The sequence below is a fragment of the Ailuropoda melanoleuca genome, chromosome 6, assembly GCF_002007445.2.
Source record: "Ailuropoda melanoleuca isolate Jingjing chromosome 6, ASM200744v2, whole genome shotgun sequence".
Lineage (NCBI taxonomy): Eukaryota > Metazoa > Chordata > Mammalia > Carnivora > Ursidae > Ailuropoda > Ailuropoda melanoleuca.
This window is the reverse complement of record NC_048223.1, coordinates 32,764,271-32,776,383: the sequence shown is the minus strand read 5'-3', so window position 1 is coordinate 32,776,383 and position 12,113 is coordinate 32,764,271. Positions and strand designations below refer to the sequence as shown.

The 12,113-nt window shown below is 48.8% G+C and overlaps 1 protein-coding gene across 1 annotated transcript in view; it reads right to left on the bottom strand.

Annotated features, from left to right (window-relative positions):
* The window catches only part of CMTM7 (CKLF like MARVEL transmembrane domain containing 7), a gene marked incomplete at its 5' end in the record, with an annotated part of 52,516 nt that overhangs the window by 15,405 nt on the left and 24,998 nt on the right, over positions 1-12,113 (bottom strand).

Below are 12,113 nucleotides of genomic sequence, written 5' to 3'. Positions count from 1 at the left end.
CAGGGTCTCAGCCCAGGTGTGTGTGTGTGCGGGGGTCCCTCAGGGAAGAAATCACCTGCTGCCTACAGTCTGTGCCCTGGAACATTCCCTCAAGCAAGCTTGATCTTCCCATGCCTCTGCCAAGTCTGGTCTCATGAGCGTGCCTGCCTCTGTCTGAAGATGGCACCAGACACCTTACGTTTCAAGACCCCGGGCGGCTGGATGCAGGCAGTCACCCAACCCCACCTTCTCACAGGGCGGTGGCGGGGGGGGGGGATCCTGACCTTGGAATAATGTTTCACTGAGGGGGACAGGCAGGAGAAAGAGAAGTGGCTGATGAAAGCCAACATCAAAAGGTCTCAGACCCAACTCTAAGAGGCTTTTCTGGAAAAGCCCAGGAGATGAAAGCCAGGCTTGTTCAAAAAGTCAGAGGTGGGTTGAGTCAGTGATTGCAAAGTGCATTTGTAGATGCGAGCGGGCCCCTAAATGCCTTTGCTTGGCTGTGCGCAGGCAGGAAGAGGAATTTGATATGCTTATAACTTCGCTGAATTCTGCCCTGCGGTGGAAGGAAATTTCCCCCCACCTTCCTGTTAAAGCCCCCACTGGTCATCACCACCAAACAGCCCCGGTGGAATCTCATTAACACCCACGTGCGAGAACCCTCACCCGACTTACTTCCTCCGGATCCCCGTCTCGCTCACCAATATCAGACTCTTGGTCCAGGCTCCTTCCCATCCTCCCAAGCCCCAGCACACAGCTCTGTTCTGTGGCCAAAAATAAAAAATGCCATCAAAAGCACAAGGGAGGGGGAATAATCGAAAACACATTATGTCAGGAGTCCTCAGGTGCAGGTGTCGAGCAGCCCGCTAATTAATGCACTGGTTTCCGACCGTAACCATTGCAGCAAAGTACTGCAGCTTATTAAAAACCAAATATGCTTGTCCATGCTGGGACTATTTCCAGAAGGACACATAAGAAACTGGCTGCCTCTGGGGAGAACGGATTATTTAGCGGTTTTCCAAATTTGCTATTTTCTTTTCCTGTATTATAAAAAAATCACATATTAAGCTGTAAAAAAAGCATTCTTTTTAAATGACAAGTCTTGGAGATCTTTAATGGCACAGATTACCCTTTTCTTTCAACTGGCTGTGGCTTTATTCGACCCAGTGTTTCTTGACCTCAGCACTACTGGCTTTTGGGGCTGGGTAATTTTTGGCAGGGGCTGTCCGGTAGCATGGTTAGCAACACCCTGGTGTCCACCCACGAGGTGCCAGGAGCATTTCCCTAGGTGCAAGAACCAAAAACGTCTTCAGATGTTGGCAAAGGTCCTCGGGGGGCAAAGCTGCCTCTGGTCAAGAACCACTACCTTAAACAACCTTTTGCTAATGGGCATCGATCACATTCCCCAGTTTTTTACTAACACAAACAACCCTGCAAGAGAATACCCTTGGGCACACTTTCTGTACACACGAACATTTCTGAAAGGTTCTCAGAAGTGAAATGACTAAGTGAAAGCATATTCACATGGAAGATTTTGATGTCTGCTGCCAAAACGCTATCCAAAAAAAGGAGGAGTTCCCCCGCACAGATTATTATCAGTATTTAAAAAGAAAGGAAATGGTATCTTTTTATTTAACCTTCATCTCCCTCATGACTAGTGGGTTGAATATCTTTTCGTAAGTTTATTGGTTACTGCCTTATCATATTCTTGGCCTATTTGTCTCGCTTGTATTTTTATTGTGGACTTGATATATTCTGATTAACCTATTGTCTGTTACAGATATTGCAAATATATTCTGTCCATCGCCTTTATTTTTAGTCTTTTACTGAAATTAAAATTTTTTATGCAGTCAAATCTATGCATCATTTTTTATAGCTTCTGGGTTTTCTGTCTGACACTCCACCTGCAGGCTCTGGTCCCAGCCACGTCTGCTTCTCTGGGCACACGGGGCTCCTAGAACGCCTCACGCGCTACCCCTCAGAGTCCCCCCGTATTCACCCTGATGGAACCTTTGAGATTGATACTGTATCTACTTGTTTGTTGGCTAAATGTGTATTTGCTTGTTGGTTACCTTGTTCACTACCCTTCTCCCAACTACTCTAGGGACTCTGTCGGTTTCACACTTAGTCTCTGCTCCTAGCAGAGTCCCCTGCACGTGATAGGTACTGAATTCAACATCGGGTGAATGAATGGTTTCTGGGGTCATCCTGCCATCCTCCGTGACAGCTCCTCGACACTCTATTGCACTCCAACCCCCAAACCCCAAAAAACATGTGTCTCCCTCCCTTACTGCCTCAAGTGCTTTGAGAAGAGAACTGTGCTTTTTCATTAAACTTCACTTAGGAACCCAGCACAATGCCTGGCATGTAGAAAAAAAATGAATGACTTTTGGAGGCTACTCTTGGACACCTTTTCAAGTTGGCTGAATAGGCTCATAACCGCCCCAGGGGGTCTGGCATTCAGGCTCTCCCAGAGAGTGGGGTGTAAGGGTTTCTAGGCGCCTCGTTTGTGATTGAGCCAGAACATTCTCTGCTTGTGATTCAGGCCAGGCCATGCTCCCCTTGTCCCTACTTGATTTTCCACCACGGAGCCTGAATGGCAATCTGGGCAAGCATCATGTCACGCACGTCACCACTGCCCTTCGCTGGCAAAGGGCATCAGATCACACTTAGAGTACCGCGACAGAACGCTCAACTTGTCAAGAATATCATCATATCAGAAAGGATCAGAGAAGCACAACTGACATTTACTAGGTAGCCAGCTCGGTGGTTTTGTGCTTATAGCGAACCAAACTAAAACCACAAATTTTTGTTTAGTTTCCAAGTAATAGTTTCTCTAGATTGTTTCTCTTTCAGTATCTGACTCGATTTCCTGGTCTCGGCTGTGGCTGATTGAATTTCAAGTACAAAAGCAACATTCTCTGCCTCTTGCTCCTGCCATTACTGGGGGAGGACGTGCTGCTTTGTCTACGTATGGAAGCGGAAGGACAGGGCCGGGGGTGGTCAACTCCCCGAGAAATGGGTCAGCAGAGAGGACCAGGGGCAGCTGAGACAATGTGGAGACGCCACAGGGAATGGGAGGATTCAGCCACGAATAACGGCATGGCTCCCCACGATGAGAAGAGCACAAGCAGTACAACACTGACCGCTCGCTGTGAGCCAAGCTCGAAGTGCTGTACGAGGACTTGCCCATTTGATAATGTGGGGTCACAGAATGGAGGCTGAGCTACAGAGACAGAAAGCAGCTTTGCACCAATCACCCGGCTTGGACCCAGGCCTGCCAGCTGCAGCACACGCTCCCCAGCACGTGCAGAGAGCGTCCCGTTGCCATGGCAGTGATGGCCAGAGCCCTGGAGCCCCGGGAGCTGCGTCTCCCAGGCCCTCCAGCCTCAACTCTGGCTACTAAATGCATGTCAGCAAAGTGAACGGGACAGAGAGGAATGGCTCAGGTGGGTGTTTGTTCCAACTTACACTCCTTTCTGTTGATGCACAATTCAAAAACTATTTTCTGCCTCCTTTGTGCTAGGCACTATTGACAGAATCATTATCAATGTAACAGACACAGTCCCTGCTCTCCTGGAGCTTACAATCTACAGGAAGAGACAAACACCCATTTACACCACCACAATTTCTTCATTATAAACTTTTCAGAAGGAAAAGTACAGGGTTTTCCAAAGATCACAAGAAATTTAGAAGAACTTGGGGCGCCTGGGGGGCTCGTTGGTTAAGCGTCTGCCTTTGGCTCAGGTCATGATCCCAGGGTCCCAGAATTGAGCCCCGCACTGGCCTCCCTGCTCAGTGGGGAGCCTGCTTCTCCCTCTCTCTCTCCCCCTCCCCCTGCTTGTGCTCTCTCTTCCTCTCTCAAATAAATAAATAAAATCTTAAAAAAAAAAAAAAAAGAAATGGTCTGTTAGGAATGGTGTTTATGTCAAGTCTCCTGCTTAAACCAAAGTTACTCAAATTATACAATCAATACTTATTCATGATAGAAAATTAATTCAGGCAAATATCTATTTAAGAAAATAAAAATCACCTATCATCCCATTTCTCAGAGATAACCACCACCCCTGGCCTTTTGGAGTATTTCTTTCCACACAGGTGTTTTTAAATAATATATGTATTATTTTTTCTTTTCAAAGATTGGCTTATACTGGACATATACTGCTTTTCAAAAAGATAATTATTTTATCATTTGTAGATGCAACTTATTTAATTATTCTGCCCCAGAGCCCTTATCATGGCCTAGCAATCTGTTTATTTTTACCTATTTATTATTATTAGTTTTGGCTGTCATCCCTGAATGTAAGCCCCATGATGATGGGCGTTTTAATCACCCTTCGGTTGTTTCTTCAGGGCCAGGAACCCTAAATGGTACCTGGGTCCTCCATGGATGTGAGACCCTTCTGTGTTCCAGGCACTGTAGGGGGCCCCATTCCCCCTCACTCATGCCTGGGAGGGGAGTGAGGTGGATGGGGGAGTAGAGGAAGTTAGTAACAGCATCACCCTGGAGAGGTCCCACCTTTACATGTGGGATGAGACCAGGACACTCACTCTAGCCTGTGCAGCCTGAAACATAGAGGGCTTTCAAACCCAGAAGCAAGGGGTCATCAGGAAGCGTGTTGAATACGTACGCACCGGTTCTGATGTAGACCACGCCAGAACGACGCTTCAGTTTGAGAAAAGCTGACTCTTGATCTCGTATCGCGGCTGAGGCCGCCCCTGCTCACCTTATTCCTCAGTGTCTACACAGCTCACCCCTGGGCACACAGGCGGGGGTCACGACTAATTCCCTGTTGTATCCCCAAGCGCGCAGGCCTTCAACGGTCAACTGAGATCTGAGCCTGGGGTTAAGCTGGATTCTCAACAGCACTCCTGGGGTAAACAGGGTGGGCAGGCGGGGGGCGGCCTCTTTCCGGTAATCACTTCCCCTCAAGCTCTCCAGGGTTTACCGAAAGGCAGCACGGAATGCAGGGCTTTGCTCTTCCCCATAAGCAGAAGAGGGGAAGCCCGAGCAGATGTCATCATGACCAGCGAATAGGACGCCCAGCAATTTAGAAATTTACTGAAATATTTATGGATGAGATAAAACACGGTGGAAGGTCTGCCTCACAATATGGGAGCAAATGGGCATAAGGGATCTTTGGGGGGTGATGAAAATATCCTAAAATTGGATTATGGAAGGGGCTGCACAACTCCGCCAATTCACTAAAAATCACTGAATCGCACACATAAAACCAGGAGCTTTTATGGTATGTACATTATACCTCGATAAAGCTGTTAAAGAACAATATGGGGGGATTAAGTGGGCAGGGATATAGCTCCACGAGGACTGGCCATGGACTGGTGATCGTGGCTGCTGGCTGAGGGCTACGGACCACTCACTGTGCTATTCCCTCTACTTCTGTATAGATTTGACATTGTCCATAACAAAGAGCTAAAAATACGATGCCCAATAAGCTCAGGGAAATAACTAATAACAAAGGGGGGGGGAAGGGATTGAAATTTGCAGTCATCCCTGTTACATAAAGGCACCAGTGGGAGTTAGGGAGTTGTTACTTTTATCTTTAAAACTATAAGGCAATAATCCCACGTCATGAGCAATTCTGGCCGCGTGATGCTATGGGGCTTCATCCAAGAACAGACAACAGTTTTTGGTTTCTTCAGATAAGCCGAATTCCAACCACAGGCAGACGGGGCAATAAGGTTCTGCACTCACAGGAGTCAACAGCCCAAGGACCAGAGCAGAGGGAGCCTCTGAGGCAAGCAAGCACCCCGGGGTCTGAACGAGAGAAGAGGTGCCCTGGGGTGGGGACCAGGTGGGTCCCAGGTAGACAGCTGCTGCCTGCAGCTTTCCACGGTTCTTGGTACAAGGTGGGTTGAACACAGCATGGCCAACCTTCAGCCAAGAATACAAGGAACATTCCGGAGCAATGTTGTTCCAGGACTGATCAGAAAAACAGCCAAGCTGCTTTGATCAACTTGGCAGTGGGGTGTGGAAACCATAACCAAGAACCTGAGATGTCTGGAAATGCATGGTGTGATTTTACAAGCCCAAGAGCCTTTGTGAGCAGAAAAAGAAGTGAGAAGCCTTACACTGGGATGAGACCCATTCCTTCCCTAATGACGCGGCTGCCCCATAACACCTCGACTTAATTCTTTTCAAACCTTTGCTCCTTCTGAGTCTTACCAATACCTTTGGCTTCTAGACCCCTGCTCTCTAGAAGCTAAGGGGCCTCTAAACCCTTTCCCAATGGCCAGTTCTCTCAACTCCAGTTTGTTTTTTTTAAAGATTTTATTTATTTATTTGACACAGAGAGAGAGAGACAGCCAGCGAGAGAGGGAACACAAGCAGGGGAGTGGGAGAGGAAGAAGCAGGCTCCCAGCGGAGGAGCCTGACATGGGGCTCGATCCCAGGACCCTGGGATCACACCCTGAGCCAAAGGCAGACACTTAACAACTGAGCCACCCAGGCGCCCCTCATCTCCAGTTTGTTTATCTTTGCTTCTTCTCTAGGAGGCACCTTTACCTGGTCCGTCAGTGCTGAGATAAGGATATAAAGGGAAAACTCTGCCAGACTTGAGGCTACAGGGAGCAAGCCACCCACCCAGGTCACCTCAGATGACGATGCTTGCTGTGAGGACACGGGAGCCACCTCAGCACTGCTCCGAACAGGCCTCAGGAAGAGCTGGTGGGCAGCCCTCACTGCTCAGGACACAGCTCCACGTGGGCGTCTTTCTCCCCAGACCGTGCCACCTGCTCTAGGACTGAGCCCCTCTCACACCACACTCTCCACAGGGAGCAGCCCTTTCCACCAGTCACCGCCCAGAGCCAGGCCACTGCACAGGCCTTGGCTCTCCCGTACGTCCTGCTGACAATGCAGTCTCTGCTTCAGTCAGCTGGATCCAGGGTCAGGCGATGCCACACACAGGCTCCTAGACCTGTGCTGTGCAGCATGGTAGGTAATGGCCACGAGTGGCCATGGAGCACTTGAAATGTGGCTGGTGAGGGGCGCCTGGGTGGCGCAGTCAGTCAAGCGATCAACTCTTGGTTTTGGCTCAGGCTGCCATCTCAGGGTCATGGAATCCAGCCCTGTGTCAGGTTCCACGCTCAGTGTGGAGTCTGCCTGAGACTCTCTCCCCTTCTCCCTCTGCCCCTCCCTACTGCTCTCTGTCTCAAATAAATAAAAAAACCTTAAAAAAAAAAAAAAGAAATGTTGCTGGTGTGACTGAGGAACTGAATTCTTAATTTATGTTTAATTGATTTAAATTTAAATAGCCACACATGGCTAGTGGCTACCGTATCATACAGTTCTATGCTGTCCATGAAGCATTCTCCACCCTTCTGTTCCCCAGAAAAGGGGCCTCTCCCTCCTCCAGCACCTCACTCCCATCCCATCTACCATATCCTCTTCCCGGTCTCGTGCCCCTCACGAGATGAAACTTTCTTGCATATCCAGGCAGGGTCGGGGCCTCCCTGGGTCTCACAAAGGAACCATTCAGTGAGAGAACTCACTCACCAAGTGCTTGTCCTATTGAGTTGGACCAGACCTTTGTCCCTCCTTTGATTAAGTATCGGGCTTCCAGGAACGGCTGTCCATATAGTCCAGAGAGGTTGGTGACCTTGCACAGATACGAGAAGAGAGTGGATGCCCCAGCCATCAGTTCTAGTCTACGTAAATTCCATTTTATTTCTGACAGGCAGCTTGACTTTGGTACAACTAACCACCTCAGCTCAATGGCTGCTGCCACTTTCTAGCTGTGAGACCTCGCATTTCCACGCCTCAAGTTCCTCACCCAGACAGAACACCTTATAAGGACGTTGTGAGGATAGAATCAGTGAACACGTGTACCTCTGGACTTAACATCAAACTACCAAATCTCTAAACAAATGCATATCCTTTGATTCAACAGCATCATCTCTAGTAAATTATCCTATTAAAACACTCATGGGGGGGCGCCTGGGTGGCACAGTCCTTAGGTGTCTGCCTTCGGCACAGGGCGTGATCCCGGCGTTACGGGATCGAGTCCCACATCCGGCTCCTCCGCTGGGAGCCTGCTTCTTTCTCTCCCACTCCCCCTGCTTGTGTTCCCTCTCTCGCTTGGCTGTCTATATCTGTCAAATAAATAAATTTTAAAAAAAAATCTAAAAAAAAAAACACTCATGGATTTAAAAAAAAAACACTCACAGATATAAACCAAGATTTATTTATAAGAATAACACAGAATGTTATAAAAGTGGAAACATTTTTAAAAACCAAAATATTCAATAGTACATTGATTAAATTATGGCTCACCCTGAGGATAAAATACTATATACCTATTTAAGGAAAATGTTCAGCTAGCTAAGGGAAGAAAAAATCAGGCACACAGCTGTAATTCCTCCCACCACCCACCACCCAAGTAAAACTAGAAACAATATAGGTAAAGGACGCAACCACAGACAAAATATTAGCCGTAAAAATTCTGGTGTGATGGCATTGTGGGTGATTTTTATTCCCTGTGTGTTTTCTTCATATTTTCAAAAACGTCTATATTGAAATGTATTACTTCCGTAATTACGGCAAACATACTTCAAAGCATCTTGCTTTAAGAACATGGGAAGATATTCCCAACATGGTAATAAATATAAAAGAGGTCCCAAAGTGAAAAAGGTCGCAGTGTGAAAATATACTTGCATGTATGCCGAGAGAAAAAATGGAAGCCAAGTCCCCAGCGTGCGTTTCGTGCTCACTGTAACTCAGGGTTTTCGGTGAGGGGTGTGGACGCTCTCGTTTGTTCAGGATAATCCCAGTTTATGCTCTGGACCAGCTGGCCCGTTGGTGTCCCCCCAGCTCTCAGAAGTGTCATAAGAGGTTCTAATTTTTCCATTTGTGTTTTCCTGTATTTCTAAATTGTAATGAACATAATGTGCTTCCTTAATTTTAATTTGTAAAGCCCCCCCCCCACACACACACAGGCACGCGCACACACGCACGCACACTGATGCAGTTGAGATTGGAATGTAGTTTACAACAAACAGTGCTCCTGACCTTCCCCTGCCCCTAGGTTCTAAAATCAGTGGTGGGTCTTACAGTCAACACAACATATTAATTCAGAAATGGGAAAACATAGAAAATCTATTAAATGCTCTTTTTTTAAGATTGTAAGACCTAGAAAACTGGATAAAATCAGCTGGGTAGGACCCCTGTTTGTAGCCATGGTCTCACTGGTAGAAGGCGCTAGTGTTTCTCAGAGGCTCCCTGATGAGGCGATTAACAAAATAAAAGAGTGTGACTGCCAAGGAATCTTCTCCAGGACTGGAAGGGGGCAGGGGCAGGGCTTACAACCCTTGCTGGGACCTGAGGTTTTTTTATAAGTACTGAAATAATACTGATAATGATAATTATTTCCATGAACGGCTAATTTCATTAGCATGGGTTAAATTCCATTATTGCCCCCATTCCACAGACGAGGAAACTGAGGCATGGAAGAGGCATCTGCCCCAGGTCGCAGAGCTGTATGCACAGAAGTGAGATTCAGGTTTTCCATCTGGCTCCAGAATGTGCTTCTGAACCACAGGAGACCGCTTCCTGCCTCTTTTATGTTTTTCCCAAGCTGTGAGACTGAGCAGATGAACGTATCAGCAAAGCCCTAACTTGTAAAGCTTTCCCCAGGGCTCGGTGGTCTGGAGGGGGGCAGGGAGGACTGGCACGAAAGGCTCAACCCAGCTCTCTGCAGCCACATGGTCTCACTCCCTTGGCCTCAGTAATGAGGTGTAAAAACAGCACCCAACACTCTCTCTGTGCACTGTCCCTGACTGTGTCTCCCCAAAATGGCCCCAGCGACATGTCCAGTCTCACAAGACTCTTCCAGAACCCTGCTGTTCCTCACCAAGAAGCAGAATCTATTTCCCCTCCCCCGAACTCGGCAGCCTTGCTGGCCACCTAGAATGTGATGGAAAACACACGGCATGCCTCCCAAGGCTGGGTCACAGATCTCAAAACTGACTTTCTTCTGGCCCTCTGTCTTAGGATGCTCACCCCTGGAACCCTGCTACCATGTTATAAGGAGGCTCTGACTCTCGGAGAGGCCATGTGTAGGTGTCCGGCCAACAGCCCCAGCTAAGAGCCCCGGTCACCTGCCAGCATCAGCTGTGACACGTGAGCAAGGGAGACATCAGCCCCTTCCAGCCCCAGCTTCCAAGTCTCCCCAGCCCAGGCCCTGTCATTACGGAGCAGAGACAAGCCCTCTTCACTGTGCCCTGCCCAAATTCCTGCCCCACAGAAGTCCAGAGAAGTGCTTGTTCTATGCCACCAAACTCTGGGGTAACTTCATATGCCACCAGGGTAGCTGGGGCAGGGACGAAAACAGAAGAGGCCCCGCTTGGTCTGTTTTGAAAGCAGCATATGAATTGTTCTGGGTTTCGGGTTTTGATTCTTCGCACAGGGAAGTGGAGATCTGTCCAGAGGGCAGCGGTGGGTGCAGCTGAGAGACAGCCAACATCTGTGACCCGCACCTGGGACTCTGGCTTCCACGGGTCCCCTCAGCAGAGACGTTCTCGGGCCAGGCTCAGGGGGAAGGCAGCTGTCACCCCTGAGAGTCTGGCCGCGAAATATTGTGTAATGACTCCACCGTGGTGGGGATGACAGGAGAATGGCCCCATAGAGGAACAATGCTGGTGACGGTCGGAGGCAGCTTTTGAGAGCCCTTGGTCTGGGCAGCCCTGTCGCCGTGAATCCACAAGGGAGAAGTAGCAGGACAGAGAAGGGCCGGCGCTGCATCCCCTGCACAGCTCAGCTTGTAGGAGTCACTTGTCGGTAGGACTTCGTTTGAGAAGAGATCCGACTACCAAATATACCCGCACGCACTCCACGTGCCACTGCACACGTCAGTTGTGGGTCTGACGAGTTCATACTGCCTAACGTGTGCTTTGTGGCCATGCCATCTTCCCATTCCCCCAACCTTTTAAGAAAGATTTTATTTATTTATTGGAAAGAGAGAGAACATGAGCAGGGGGAGGGGCAGAGGGAGAGGGAGAAGCAGACTCCCCGCTGAGCAGGGAGCCCGGAGCAGGGCTCAATCCCAGGACCCTGAGATCATGACCTGAGCCGAAGGCAGACGCTATACCGACTAAGCCACCCAGGCGTCCCTCGCACCCCTTTTCTTTACTCAGGCTACTGGCCCGAGGGTCCCAGAGGGTGGGGGACAGGTGGACAGTGCTGCGTCACTCCAGGGATCCCAGCAGAACCCAGCCCACATCAGATGACAGAAGCCAACCCCCGGCCTTGGAAGCAAGCCTAGTTCATGATTAGCAGGACCAACCCCAGCCGACCTCAGTCATGTGAGCAATAAACACTTATTGTTATTTGCCACCAAAGGCTTATGACTATTTGTCAGACAGCAAAAGCTAACTCATATTTCTGATTCCAGAACGGCCCTGGTTTCCCCGTCAGGCAACCCTAGTCTTTAAAATGGAAAGAAGAGGGGCGCCTGGGTGGCGCAGTCGTTAAGCGTCTGCCTTCGGCTCAGGGCGTGATCCTGGATTCCTGGGATCGAGCCCCACATCAGGCTCCTCCGCTAGAAGCCTGCTTCTTCCTTTCCCACTCCCCCTGCTTGTGCTCCCTCTCTCACTCGCTGTCTCTCTCTGTCAAATAAATAGATAAAATCTTAAAAAAATAAAAAATATAAAATAAAAAAATAAAATAAAATGGAAAGAAGAGGGGCACCTGGGTGGCTCAGTTGGTTGACTGTCTGACTCTTGATTTCAGCTCAGGTTATGATCTCAGGGTCCTGGGATGGAGCCCCACGTTGGGTTCCAGGCTCCCCAGCGAGTCAGCTTCTGCCCCCCCTCCCCGCTTGCGCTCACACACTCTCTCTCTCTGAAATAAATAAATAAATCTTGAAAAATAAAATAAAATGGAAAAAAGAATAAAGCTATAAATTTAGTGATTATTTCTGAAGGACCAACCATGCTGCCAGCCCTGTGCTCGGCACGAGGGATACACGGCGACACTGGTTTCCCCTTTGCCAAAGACAATCCTAAGGAAACCGTGATGTAGGAGAACTAGTTACGCTGCCCTGTACTTTGGCGGCTGTCCTGGGGAAGTAAATATTTGGAGAAGCTGTGGGGCCAGTCCCAGCAGGAGGCCTGGCATC